Below are 15399 nucleotides of genomic sequence, written 5' to 3' on the forward strand. Positions count from 1 at the left end.
AGACCTTGATCGATCACAAAAACTGATGTTTGTCTCCCTCCTCGACCACAAGAGGCTTCAGGAATACCAGAACATTTTCCAGCTTATCTCAGCCACGGAACACTTTCTATCTGTGAAACGCACGGATTCTGCACGACAGAGTGATTGAAATCTTCCTGAGGATAGAAATTTTGTGTTTAAATAATCTGGATTTTTGGTGAGTAAAATTTTGCTATCTCCCTACATAATATTGAAATTTTATCAGGTTATTTTTTATGCTTTTGGTGTGTGTGTGGCAGCTGTACCTGCACTAGAAGTTTTATTGCCATAAAATAGTTAATGAGGGTTGGATTGATTCAGATGGAGCACTACTGAAGGCCTAGGTGTGAAATGCACGGCCCGCCACTGCATTAATGACTGGATGTGTCACAACTTACTTCAATTAAACAAAAACAAAACTGAGGTTATTGTCTTTGGGGTTAAAGAAAAAAGGTTGGACGTCACTACAGAGCTTCAATCTATTCAACTTAAAACTACCAACCAGGCCAGAAACTTGTGTGTAGTGATGGACACAGACCTAAATTTTGATAAACACATTAAGGCAGTCACAAAATCAGCCTATTTTCTGGTGCCGATTCAGGTCCAGTACCGCGTCTGGTACTGGTAGACACTGTCCAGTGTCTGGTTAGGGGACTGGTGCGCACCACATTGAGGTACTGGACCAGTTCCGGTTCGCAACCCAGAAGTTGGGGACCCATGATTTAATGGCAACAGCCAGTACGTCAAAAAACGATGAGTTTGGGACACCCAAAACGTCAAAGAGTGAAGGGGCCTTACCAAACCTCAATATGTGACGACTTCAGATTTAAAATGTGTTGGTTTTTCTGCAAAGAGGACAGGATGACTGATCTGTATTAATGGAATGGAGCCATGTATGGTGAAATTTTGGGCTAAGATCTTCCATCAGTGAGAACACATCACCATGGTAACCAAGGAATAGCTACACTAAACATCCCGAGGTTCTGGAGAGTTCTATCAGTCTCTGGACCTCAATTCAATGGAGATCTTTACCAGCCCTCTTGTCTTTTCAATTAAACATCATTTATCAGTTTACTGCTTTAACAGGGACTGTATTGTTTGAATTTTTGTGCTTTAACTACGTCTTTTTGGAACAGTAAAGCACTTTCAACCACATTTTGTATGATGGTGATACACAAACATGCCTGTCTAGAGAAGATGTTTTGCCAAAAATGACAAAAATGTGACATGATCAACCAGGAGGAGTCCAACGGCCAGAGGGATCAAAACCGTCAGGTGACCTGGACTCATGTCTCTTTCTCCAAAAAAAAAGGAATTCCTGGACATCCTTACTGGTTTGGTTTTTCTTCTGACTGGTACAGCTGATATTCAGACCTCAGAATGAAAAAACTTGGCAAAAACTTTCAGATGATTTCTTAGCAAATAAATTACCTCTGCAGAAAATAAAAATTTATTTTTTTTCCCAACAATTCTTAGTATTTTTATTACAGCTTTAATGCCACATTTAAAATCTTTGTTTTGGACATTTTCCAGCATTTTAAGTTATAACATCTTCCAAACGAAGGTGTTCAGTCTTTTTATAAAGCATGCTTTGGTACGGTTCACTAAGACAGAGGAATAATATTTGTAGCTTTCAGAACCAATAACAAAAGGGGGACAAAACCCAAAGGACAACTGAGTTCCAGGACAAAAGCTCCTTTAATTAAACTAAAAACAGAACAAATGGTCATTTTCAGTCAACCCTTGGATGGCAAACAGCCCTCCAAAGACAGATGCGCCTTAGACTCAGAGATGACTGCTCTTCGCAAACACGGAAACGAGCTTCCTGTCCCATATGGTCGTCATCCCAACCTGCCAACGCACACTGTGCCCGGCCAAGCAAGACTGCAGGCCTGAGGTCACAACAAACTGCTCGGCTATTTGTTGTTGCCAGACGAGGGCTGGGGCCAATCCGCAAGAGAGGAGCCATGACAGTGAAGGGTCGAAAAGAGGAAAGCTATCAAATAAAAAATGGTTTCCTGAGGGGCCAAGACGTACATCTGCACTAAAAAAACAGAAAGAAAGTTTTTCTTTAACGAGTTTTTATGGGTTCTGTTCTGATTTTATTGCTAAGTCTGTTCATGTTGTTTTTTTATGAGTGACATTAGTGTTCATAATCCATCTGTAGACAAATACATAATAAAATCCTCATAAAAAAGGAAAAAATCTCAATGAAAATATGAAATCTAATTATAAGAATCATTAAACCAAAATTAGGCAAATAAAGTGAATTCTCTTTGAAGTACAGAGAGATTCACAGCATTTTGAATCCCTGTGGGAAATACATTACAGGTGTTTATACAACCAGTGTACTCCAGAGGTAGTTTGGAGAGAATGTATGAAAAACATCAGAAACAGGAAAGAGTTTTTTAAAGATTTAAGTGGATTCAGCTACAGATTCTGTCTAAAATGTTTCTTTTATCTCCTGGCAGTGAGCGTACATCGACCAGATGCTGTGATGTTTAATCTGTAAATAAAGTCGTATCAATGTTTTAGGACTTAGTACAAGACAAATCAGAGCAGCAAAGATACAAATATGGAGCAAAATGTTTGGAACCAGACCCCGAAAGTCTTCTATTGCAGGTTAGAGGGTTAGGAGAACAACAGACGAGGAATGAGACAATGCAGTAAACGAGTTTCAAATGAAGGCGCCTGGTATCTGCTGATGGTTATGACTTCCTGTTTGAAGCTCGTTCAAAAACAACAGTACCTGTGGAGTTCTTAAACCAGATTTTAAGCATCTTTTATCATGTCGCTGTACGGTTTTACATTGAAGTGACTGGTGCACTACAACAGAGTATTAGGGCCAACAAAAAAAAAAAAATACTACTTTAAATCTAGTAAATCTATGAGTTTTAATCTCATAAGTTTACGAGAAAAAAATCCCGTAAATGTATGATATTAGAGTGGAAGTGAGCTAACTGTCCAGTGAATGAACGCCGTGAGACCGACTAAACGGTGAAAAGCGTCTTGATTTCAACAGGTAAACTGAATGTTTAAAACACTACAGATGTTTGGAAGTTTCTTTGTTTAATTTACAGTTTATTAATGTTTTAAGCATTGATGTGCGGCTTGCAGGATCTCTGCAGATCTCGTTGATGAAGCAGCGGTCCACTTCCAGTCATTTCTTCCTCCACGACAGACAAGATCTCCTCCAACTCTGTGATGCTTCCGTCTGAAGAGGACTAGATTTCTGAATTTTCAATGTTCTTGTGCTAACGTAACAGATTATTATCATTCATCGTTGTTGTTTTGTGTTGAAATGGGACGTTTCATTTGGAGAAGGAGGTATCCGGAGCTCCGTTTACATTCTCCTTTGGTTCCTGCGCATGACAGAGACAAGACGTAAGGTGGCGAAAGGGCTTCTGGGAAATGAAAGGGCAAAATAAAGTGGCGGTCCTGCAAACGTGTGTCTCCGATCTCTTTATTTTACATATGAAACTCCACATTACCGACACCGAACCCGGAAAGTCAGCTTCACTGATAATTTAGTTTTGTGTCGCAAAAAGGTTCAGAATTTTTTGTTTTTAACACCGATCTGGAGTCTTCAAAAGATACTCCTCATCTTTCATCTTTGAGGACGGCTCTGATAAACAGACAACTTTGGTTCTTTTCTCATTAATTTACAACTTTTAATCTCGTAAATTTACGAGAAAAAAAGTCATACATTCAGCCTATGACTTTTAAAGTCATAAATATACGACTTTATTCTTGTAATTTAGCAGTTAAGACTTTTTGCTCGTAAATTTACGAGAAAAAAAGTCATACATTTAGCCAATGACTTTTTAAGTCATAAATATACGACTTTATTCTCTTAATTTAGCAGTTACGACTTTTTGCTCGTAAATTTACGACAATTAAAGTCGTAAATTTACAAGAAAAAAGTCTTATATTTAGCCTGTGACTTTAAAGTCATAAATATACGACTTTATTCTCGTAATTTAGCAGTTAAGACTTTTTTTCTCGTAAATTTACGACTTTAACTGTCGTAGATTTACGAGAAAAAAAGTCATACATTTAGCCTATGACTTTTAAAGTCATAAATATAAGACTTTTTTCTAATAAGTTTACGAGATTTAAAGTTGTAATTAAACATTTGTTTTGTTTATAAAGTGGCCCTAATACTCCGTCGTAGTGCATAACTTTAACTGTTATTTTTTATTTCTGCTTCAAACAGAAAATTCAACCAAATGTTGCTTCTTGGTGGGAAAAAAAAAAAAAAGCCAGTGGCGTTCCGTCGGGGCCTGCAAAGCCATTAGTGAAGGCCTAAAATGATCTGAAATCCAGAGAAATGCTTATATATAGATATATATGTATCCAAAATATATTTTAGATCATTCCAACTGTTCTCTCACAGCCCTCGGCTGCGCTGCTCTCTGACGTTTTTTTTTAACATGATAGTTTCTAACCAATCAGATTTTAGCCCTGACTTGTTGCTAGGGTCATGAAAGTCTGCCTTACACTCAGTCGGTGCTTCCGCCCTCACTTCCGGTTTTGCTGTGGCTTTCCATTAAAAACTATGTTGATTAAACCATAGACATACCGGTATATGGATTAAACATACTGACGTTGATCCAACCAATCAGAATTTGACTCTCTCTAGCTTCATGAGAGTGGTTGATGACATAATCGCCTCTGATTGGATGGTCAAAGCTCGCACTACCAAAAGCTAACTTTTTCAGGCTGTAGGCAGAAGCTGCTCTTGTTTGAATCACTCGCTGTTTTGCAGTTAACAATAGAAGAAGTCAGAGCAGTTGATTTAGTGTCAGATTTATTGCATTTGTCGTTCTTAAGATGGTCTTTTCCGCAAAAAATTGGACATCATAAAAAATAAAAAAGCCTGAAGTTAGTGAGCCTGTCTGAACAGGAAAAGGAACTGTCCGCCACTTTCAACCTGGCCAGCAGTTCTGTCCGGCCATGTAACAGAGTTCTGTGACAATGTTGAGCGACAAAGAGGCGAGTTTGAGAAATACTATGGTGTTAGAAACATAAAGAAGTTGATATTAGCGAAGATGGTTTTAGCGGAGGAAGGCTGAAGGCTGAAATCCTCGGACCGCCACTGAAAAAACATGATAGAACTTAGTTTGTCTCTTCAGCAAAATAATATATTTACAAAGTGGCATTGTGGCTTCACTTGTGCTCTTAAAGCTCCACCCTTCCAGTGTCTGACGGTGTCCTCTCTGTTTGTGCCACCGACAACGTTGACAGAGTTTACTCAATGATCAGATGATGAAACGCGCCGCTTTCGCACGGCAACTGGAGCCTGAGATTGGATGTTTCAATGGCGACGTACACAGACTGCAACAGGCAATCAGATCTCTCAGTCATGCAGCGTGTTAACAGAAAAATGTCTCTGCTGACTGATGTTTCATGGACTTCAGACCTCAAGAGTTTGCACTGATCTGTGTTCTGATGATGTGGTTATCAACGCTCTACGTTCAGTTTCAGAATGGTTGTTAAACATCCACTCCAATAAAAATCGTGTTTTTGGCATTTTTAACATGTTCTTGTGGTATTTTCTCATGATGGAAGAAATAATTATTTAAGATAAAAACGACATTTCTGAGTTTTTCTTTATTTAAGTCAGGGTTGTCAAACATACCAGATGGTTTAATCCGACCCATTTTTGAAGAAAAAAAGCATAAGGATGTTTAAAAAACAAAAAAAAGCATGTTTCTAGCCCGAGCGAGTTATGGTTCTGTAAAGAAACAACCGCAATCCACAATTCCACCACTAGGGGGATTACAGGAAAACCAGCCAACACAGGAAACATTTGTCACACAGGATTTGAATCCTTATATTGACGGCTTTCTTTTTTTTGCTCTACGTCGGCACTGGAGCTTCACCGTCGACCCCCGCGTTGTTACAGATCTTTTGCCAGGCGGAACAATCGTTGGTCGCCCACAAGATGTCATCGGATGTTGGTAGCCCGGTATCACGTAGTAGTGATCGAATGTAGTTCATACCACAATGACCACCAGGTTTGAATGTCGGGTTGTAGAATAGAGCGAGATGTTCTGGTTGGTCGGATCTGCGAGCGCAATGACCAGTAAACCGTAGGACGGGTGGAATGGAACCATATAAGTTGACAATTGGTCTTGCGAGAGAGAAATGAGAAGTTCCGCAGCAGCCCTGTGTATGTACCGTTTAAAGAACGATCTTGAGCAGCCGTCAACGACCAGCATTCAGATCCGTACAGGAGAACGGATTCTACGGTGGCTCGGAAGATTTTCTTCTCTTGAAGATGTGTGTTTTACATCCACTTTTTGCATTACCTGATCCGTCGACTATTAAAATAATGGGTTGTTGACTAGTTGACCCTATTTCTTCTTGATAAAATCCTATATGAGGATGAACTAAATCACATCCAGTCAAACTGTGAGATCTATTCCAGTAAGAAGTCTCATTGATGACTAATAAACGAAAGAGGATTGAAGATAAAAAGATGCACAGTCAAACATGCCGTTTCACCTCAGTGACCTCAAACCTCTCAAAGCACACTCATCTGGTCAGGCCAGTCGCCATCACCACATGCTCCTAATTCCAATGAGCGTCTTCTGTTGAGAGCAGAGTCAGAGAAAATAAATGATGCTGAATCAGTAATTGGACGAGGAGTTGTGTGTACGTGTGCGTGAGCAGCAGTGTGTGTTTGAGCGCATCAGCCCGTGATTAAAGGCTGCTCAGTGTCACCCAGACCCAGAGGACAGCAGCAGCACTGAGATGAGCCGGGAAACCGTAAACAAAGCGGGGTTCATTGAGGATGCATGAGCTCCAACCTCTCTGCCTCCGCCTGTTGACATGCTGCTCTCGTGCCATTTCCCACTCGTTTCTGCAAACACGGCCGCACCTCACTCATCACAGGTCAGAGCGCTGTTTAGAAACAGTTTAATGGATGCTAAAGGCAGTTACAGCTGTCACTGTCGAGCAGATCACAGCACAGCAACGTGGACCGGAGAACATCTCTTTCTTAGACTCCAAGAAGTCAGGAAAATGTGTTGTTGTCCCTCTAGAGTAGCAAGAATCTGTCAAAACATCACGTAGAAACTCAAGTGTCGCCACTTTAAACTGGATGAATCATAAAATAGCTAGATTAAGGAGAAGATTATAAACTCTGATGCATATGGGTGGTTTGTAATCAAGGTTAAAAAAATGAAAATTTTCTTTGCTTTGGCTTCTGCAGAGGCAAGATGTAATGCAATTCTTTGATTAGCATTGTAGACTCTTCTTTTTAAAATGAAATCATTTACAACAAGGGCGTCAAACTCAATCGCACAAGAGGCAAAAATCCAAAACACACCTTAGATCGTTGGCCGAACAGGATAAACATTTATTGAACACTCTAAAACTACATTTTTAAAACTTTTTATCATCATCATAAACTAGATATACAGCATTACCTGGGATAATATTAGTGTGAATGCTGTAAGCTGAATTTGGCCACTGAAGATATAAGGTGAAATCCCTGAAGCTAATAGCTAGCTAAAATATTAGCTAAATGCCAAATTAGCCTAAAACACTTAAAAAAAACTAGGTTGGCCAAAACAGCTAGCATCTAGCTGAAAAAAAGCTAAACTTAAAAATAGCCTAAAAAACTGAAAAAAGACTAAATTAGCCAAAACAGCTAGCATGTAGCTGAAATATTAGCTAGACTCCAAAAATTGAAGCGTGATGCCACATACATTGAATCATATTAATGTTAAAATATTGCAACAAATGCTGCATACGTAATTTGAATTCTTGCATGTGAAGTACACCTAGGAGGCGTAGAGCAGCAGTCGGGCGGTCGACTACAGATCGGAACTTCATTGCCTCTGGTGGTTATAGGTTGAAAGTGAAGGGAACTGTGACTATGAAATAATTTGGGCCTTCAAGGAAGGTAGTAAAAGGTAGAATTTACCATTTACATGGTACCTGTTTCTACCGATTGGTCACGTAATGTGTGGTCGTCTTTACTGGCCACCTTTAAACTGATTTAAATGCAGTCTGAGTTCTAGAGGCGACTGTGCTTTAAGAAAACGTCATTATCTTCAGTGGAAAAGTGGAACTGGCAGAGACAAAAGCAGCACCAAAGTGTGAATCAACCATCTTTACTCCGCTGCATAAATACATAAACATGCTCCTAATGAAGCTATAAGTGACAAATCCAAAGGAATTTACCACTTTCATTATACTAAAACGTATTCATAGAACATGACTTTCTTTGTTGTACAAACCGAGCTTTGATTTGAGAAAAGCCTGCTTCCTGTACAGTTCAGCACACCACAGGCTTATCCTCATTTAACTGCAGAGAGAGTGTAATGTGCCTGCTTCAGCACTCGCCGTTCCACTACCAGATCATTAAAGAGCCGCGCCATTCATCATTTCTTATTCCAGCCTGAGAGGGAGAAAAAAACCAGCAGGTCTCCTCTCTGAGCTTCACACAGGCGTTTCAGCGTCAGCGCCGGCTGAGGGTACGAGATGAATGAGGCGCGTGTAAATAAGAAACAAGTGTGGATATTCCCCTTACCCTCTCTTTCAGCCTGCCACACTCACGCTGATAGCTTATCCATCTTTTAGCAAACAATATTAAAATGCAGATTTGGAGCATTTGTGTGCTAGCGCGGCGCCAGTGTTGCAGATCAACGCATTAGGCGGAGTCAAGACTGGATCTGAGGCCTTATCAGAGACATGTTGTGGATGTCACAATGATAAAATCCTGGGTCCAGTTCATGTCTGATTCAAATTGATTCCTTTTTCTAGTTTCCAAAAGCAATTATGTTTGGCTGCAACTGTTTACAAAGCTAAAATAAAGGGGAATTTGCTTTAAAAATATGTTAATTCTTTCATGAAATATAAAGATTGAAGTGATTTTCATCCACAAAGTTGTGAAAATGGAATTAGAGCCACAGAGATGTGACCCCATGTCTGTCTGTGAGACATTTGCAACCAGGATGCACAGAAAGAAGAATGCATAAATGTAATTTTACTGTGTTTGATTTTTTTGGGTGTTTTTTGCCTTTTGACAAACAAAATATTAACAGACTGGTGAATGTATAAACAAGAACTTCTAAAAAGTCGTATTTCTTGTTCTTGTGAGGGACCCTTTTTATTGTTTTCAAGGTAATGTCAGTTATTAGAACACCAAACTGGACAGTGCTGCATTGTTTTCTTGCTTAAGAATGAATTAAAGTAAATTATTAATGATTTTTACATACATTTTCATACATCCTGGTCTACTATGAATCATAACTCCTGGAAAATGTCGGATATTTATTCACAGTTTACTGTGTTCTCTGTATCACAGACTTAAAGTAAAAGCTAAATTAGAAGAAGGGAAGAAAAGGGGTTGGTGATGAGTGTGTCATCAAACTGTTATAATTAGAAATATAGTAATCTACTCAAAAGCACTCTGGACATGAATGAAAATGGATTTCTTTGTCAAGATATTCCTCAAAACCTAAATTGATTCTTGTAGTCTGCCACGCTCCTAGCTGTTTTATTATATTCCCGAACATTTTCACCCAAAATGTGTATCAATGGGTCATCCAGGTGGCGTTGTCTTAAAGTGGAGTCATAGCTTGAAGCCACTTGCATAGGCGACGAAATGTCTCAAGGAAAAATATTTCAAGTCCAGTTGCCATTGTCAGGAACTGGTAATGAAGGATGCAAAATGCAGGAGACCAGGATTGGTGACAAAAACATTTCCTAAATAATCTGAAACATGACAAAACCATCAGAGTAACAAAAGTGGCAAAGCAGAGCAGATGAGCTGACAAAGATGAACTGAAAACCAGATATTGAAATAGACTGAAGGCTGTTGGCAGAATGAAGACAACTGTAAAGAAACTGTTGAAACTCACAAAGGCCAACTCAGTACATGACCGAAAACAACATAATAACCAAACTAAACCACATAACTCTTGCAGTACACCTCCCTAAATGAGCAGATCCCAGATGCCCAAACACCTCAGAGGACGGAACCTAGAGGGACAAAACAAAAACAAGTCCAGAAAACACTGAAGGATCCTACAGCCAACTGGAGGTGAGGAATATCAGAGAATCTCAATTCAAGAACAGGCAAGAAGAGGAGCAGTGCCGACAACTACCCCTACGGAAAGAAAGCATGAAGAGGAGCAGTCTCGGTGACCTTTCTCGGAAACAGGAAACATTTCCAAGGGAGACAAAGGGTGACCATACTCAAGGACATGGAACATGAAGTGTGGCATGAGCCTCCTAAGAAACAGACATAAGAGGAGGAGCGGCCCCAGCGACCCTCCTTATGAACAGAGACATAAAGAGGAGCGGCCCCAGCAAACCACCTCAGGAACAGACACAAAGAGTAGTGGCCCTGGTGGCCCTCATAGAGGAACAGACACGTGAAGAGGAGGGGCCCAATCGACCCTCCTCAGGAACAGAAACGTGAAGAGGAGTGGCCCCAGCGACACTCCATAGGAACAGAAACATGAAGAGGAGAGGTCCAGTAAACACTCCTCTGGAACAGAAACATAGAGAGGAGCGGCCCAATCAACCCTCCACAGGAACAGAAACATGAAGAGGACCGGCCTAATCAACCCTCCTCAGGAACAGAAACATGAAGAGGAGCAGCCCCAGTGACACTCCTCAGGAACAGAAACATAAGGAGGAGCGGTCCAATCAACCCTTCTCAGGAACAGAAACATGAAGGGGAGCAGCCTAATTAACCATTCTCAGGAACAGATACATGAAGAGGAGCAGCCCCAGTGACACTCCTCAGGAAGAGAAACATGAAGAGGAGCGGCCCCAGTGACCTTCCTAAGGGAATAGACACGTGAAGAGAAGTGGCCTCAGTGACCCTCCTCAGAAACAGATGCATGAAGAGAAGCAGCCCCGGCGACCTTCCTCTGAGACATGGAGAGGAGCAGTCCCAGTGACCTTCTGCAGGGTCAGACACGTGAAGAGCTGCAGCTCTATCGACCCTCAAAAGTGTTCAAACTTAAAAAGAACTCTTGTTTTTATTAAGTGTAAGTTTTTATATATCCCTCTGTAAGTAGGTAAATAAGTAAGTCTTTATTTATATTGCACTTTTCACAGAGGGCAGCTCACAAAGTGCATCAAGAAAGTTAAAATATTTGATCTGTCAAACCAGACACTAAGGTTCCTAACACTAGACTGGACAGAGGAGCACAAAGAAGTGAGGTGTGTTTTGATTGAGAGAATTTTAGCATCAGGAACAAAAATCATAGTCTCTGTCTTTTGAGAATTGAGCAGTAGGTGATTGCCATGCTTTGATACTAACCAGACAATCAAACAGAGAAGATAGCTTGTGATAATTATTTTCAGTGAACAAGCAATAGAGCTGGATATCATCGGCATAGAAATGGTAAGAAATGTGCTTAAATTTACTGATAAGTTTCCCGAGAGGAATCATGTTTAACATGAATAAAACAGGGCCTAGAACAGATTCTTGGGGAACACCGCTGAATAGCTTTTTTGTTTCAGAAGACAAACCGTCTTCTAAGGTAGGAAACAAACCAACTCAAGACAGACCCAGATAAACCATGATCACAGAGGAGATTCAGCAGAGTCAACATCTCTTTCATCTTTGCCAGTGTTGGACAACCTTTATGCTGGTATCTTTCAGGTTTATGCTGTAGACTTTTACTCAAAGCCATATCATCAAAGACAGACGCACAGCATCCATGACATGAGGACATTAAAGATTAAAAGACTAATAATTAACCCATGAAAGCATTTAACGGCATCTCTCTGGGTAATACCTAATGAAGTTAATTAATCAAAGGAGACTCCCCCTGAGGTGACAATGGGCCTAATCGATGCTGATGGGAAAGCATGTCACTCCTCTCTATTAAGTCCGTTAAAATCTCATCTGCTGCCTTTTATCTTAATTCTATCTGACACTTAAAATGAAATATCATTGATCTGAGTGAAAAACCACCTTCATCGCTACGCCAAGGCAACCCACGGGCAAGGAAGGGAGCTGTTAAATAGGACATGAAAGGGAAAGGAAAGGTGGAGAAGATGGGATATGTGGAGGGAAGTTACTGCAGAAAAATCTCATTTCTAGTCCTGCAGCTTTTTTCAGACAAAGGAGGACATTCAGAAACATTCATGAAACCAGGACTGCAACTAACCGTATTTTGCTCATCAACTTATTTATTGATTGGTTGATTAGTTACGACTGTTTTGAAAGAATCTGTAATTACTTTCATCAAACCCCATCAGTCTGAAAATTAGTTTTCCATCTATTCTCCTCTGTACCCGCTTAAATAAATGTCTACAGAACAAAGAGCTTTAAACTTTCTTCCAACAACAGTTGGAAGAAAGTTGGTTAAAACAGACAAAAAGGAAGTTTTATTCTAGGAGGAAAACGAAGAGAGGATCCGAATCAGAGGAACAGATCATGGTAGATGTTTTGGGTATGAATGCAGAGAAGCAGATGGAGATGGTTTGAGTGATAATGTCTGTAAAAGAATGATTGGAGAAACCAGGAAAGAGGCCTCGGTGAAGACCGAAGAGGAGCTTAAAGGATGGAGGACAGTACACATGAGAAGGTCAGGCTACAATTACAAATACAACTACCACCGCACAATGGAGAGGCATTGGCAGAATCTTCAAGATTTCATGCCCGATTTTTATTTTAATTGTTGGCGTGGTCATAAATGTAGACGACAGCCATCAGGGGACCATCAGGCATGCAGAATGGTCCGCATTTAATATACCCCCGGGTGGCCAATGGCACTTCATATGGAGGGTCACCGTACGGCGACGTACACATTGTCCAGTAAGAGACCCTGCCGGCCAGTGATTCTGGCTGCCGCCACCCTGTGAATGCCCAGCTATCACCAATTTTATTATGTTGTCATCCTCGCTCGTCACTGCGTGACTTACAAATGGCCACTAACCAACATTAACCTTTAGAGAAAAGTCTTCCAATGACTTTTACTTAGAACCTTTGCGGCCACCGTGCAATGTGTAGAAATTTGGAGTGTAAATTGGCAAGAGTTGGCCCTGGGCATAGATGAGCTAGGCGCCTGCCTAGGATGCCATCTGCTAGCAGGGGCGCCAAATTGCAGTGATTTTTTTTTCTTTTTTTACAGTTTGATACACTACTCATTTTGAGTAAAATGTTTAAAAAATAATAATAATTAAGACACAAACAAAATAAGTCAAAACTTTGACATAATTAACAATTTTACCTGGTCCTGCACCCCTCCTTGCCTAACCCAGCTCCTGTCCCAAGCTTGGAGGAGGGGAGGAGGAGGAGGGGTGCCCTATGCTATCTGTTAGTGCTTCTTTACAACTTTAAGGACAACAAAGCAGCAAAACAAGCCCTCAGGGACAGCTTTAAGGTCAAAAAAGGAAGGAAGAGGATGAAAAAATGTTCGCCTAGGGTGCCATGCAGCTGTTTTTTTTTGTTTTTTTTTTAGTATTTTTAATTAAAAAAATACTTTTTTCCCTTTCAAAAGTTTCCATTGAAAGCTGTACATGGTACTGATTTAAATCATTTTTGTACAGCTCTAGCATTTTGATTTTCAAGGTATTTTCTGGAGCAGCAGAATCTGTTCAATAGAGTTATTTCACATGTTTCTTTCTTTATCCTGGTTTGTTGGGCTTTGGGTGCAGTATCTCCTGATAGAGCGTCATTTACTAGCGGTATAGGCAAGAGTTGGCGATACGATATGTATCGCGATGGACGTGACATGATACAATGCATAGACAGTACCAAACAATATTTCACTATATTATTAAGAATTATTTGAAAATTAATATTTTTTCCCAAAAGTAAAAGTGTAAAATATATGTTATTTATTGATCAGAAAAAAAAGTTGCTATAACCCTTTAACGCCCAAACAAAACCTTTAACATACTGTAACTTTTCCACCGTTCACACGATCAATGTAATTCCAGCTGCTGGAATTACATTGATCGTGTGAACGGTTAAAAAATTAGAGTAAATCAAAGAACATAAACACTAGAGCTTCATTTTAAAAGGGTTAACCAAAGCATATTTATTGTGCTTTTCTATTGGTAATTTAGTAAATATTTAATTTTGGGTTTTGGCAGTATTTTAAATCAATACAAGTATCGCCAAATAAAGTATCGCGATATTTTACTGAATCGATATTTTCTTACCATTCAAAAACATTTTTTGTTCAGTTGACATAATAGAGATCTGCTTGTGAAATCCAAACTACCACAAAAAATAAAACAAATAACTTTTTAAAGGAAGGTGAGGCTGAAGGTGTGTGGTGCTGTCTGTCATTAGGAGGATCACGTGACGCGCACAGGTGCATTCACGCGCCTCTGTTCAGCACAACTTCTCATCATCTCACAGAGCTGCGTTCAGGCTCCAGTCTCCAGGCTCCAAATCCCGGGCATCGTGAATGATGAGTCTGACGGGTGTCGCCTTCAGAGGAAATGATCTTACCTGATTCCCGCCGCCGTCACTGAAGAAGACAACAGTCTGTCTGGCGTTTCTGCCTCTCCTCGAAGCCGTTTTTAGGAGGGGTGGGGGCTCCGTGCCGCGAATGGCGGGTTTGCAGCTCCTGCGGGTCTCCAGGCTCCCCGGACACCTCCCGGGAAAAACGCTCCGTCCGGCTGAGAGGAGGCAGCAGGCTGCGCGGCTCCGGGCTCCGAGCGCCGAGCCCGTCAGAGCGTCTGCGGGGCGCTGCAGCGGCGCCGGGCGGCCACCGGGGGGCGCTGCTGAGCCACATCCAGACGCTGATCCAGCCGGATGTGTGAGAGACAACAGGCTGTTCAAGGAGACTTGATGCTGACTAATGCATCTAGTAGTTCAATTACACCAAATTTAAAGAAAGTTTAAACCACAAAAGTCAAAAATGAACAAAGCTTTTGGTTGCAGCAAACAGTCCCAAACGTACTAAGAACTATCTAGAACAGCAGTTTACATTAGCTTTTGATGCTTAATTGTAGTTATTTAGTTTCAGTTTCCACTTTTTTTTAAATAGCTTTTAGGTTTTTAGACCAAATTGCTCCAAATCACTTTAGAATAGTAGAATTGACTAAGAACTATCTAGAACAGCAGTTTTCATTAGCTTCTGTTGCTGTCAACCGGGCTGCACTGTTCTCAGTGGGCTCAGACCGTGTCACACTGATACCGGTGAAGACCGGCCCATTTATAACTGACACTAGTGGTCTACAGCGATGTCAGCTAACCACTGATCCGTTTAAAAACACGAACAGATGACTCTCACTGTTTGTGTAAATGTTAGTGTGTGTAAATTTGAATAAAATCACAACCGTGCATTAGGTATGCACTACAGTGGCTGGATGGGTCAGTGGGCTAAGTATAGGGTTTGGGTTCAACCCCCGGGGTGTCCACTGATCCCCACCCAGATTGGG

At 40.7% G+C, this 15399-nt stretch overlaps 1 protein-coding gene across 1 annotated transcript in view; it reads right to left on the reverse strand.

Moving 5' to 3' along the window:
• nav3 (neuron navigator 3) overlaps nucleotides 1-14786 on the reverse strand; it is a 435160-nt gene extending 420374 nt beyond the window's left edge. The window contains exon 1 of the mRNA XM_036210349.1: nucleotides 14465-14786. The gene's annotated coding sequence lies outside the window, so the exon portion shown is untranslated. The remainder of the gene's footprint in view (nucleotides 1-14464) is intronic.
• Nucleotides 14787-15399: the final 613 nt, after the last annotated feature.

Source organism: Oryzias melastigma, linkage group LG23, assembly GCF_002922805.2.
Source record: "Oryzias melastigma strain HK-1 linkage group LG23, ASM292280v2, whole genome shotgun sequence".
NCBI lineage: Eukaryota > Metazoa > Chordata > Actinopteri > Beloniformes > Adrianichthyidae > Oryzias > Oryzias melastigma.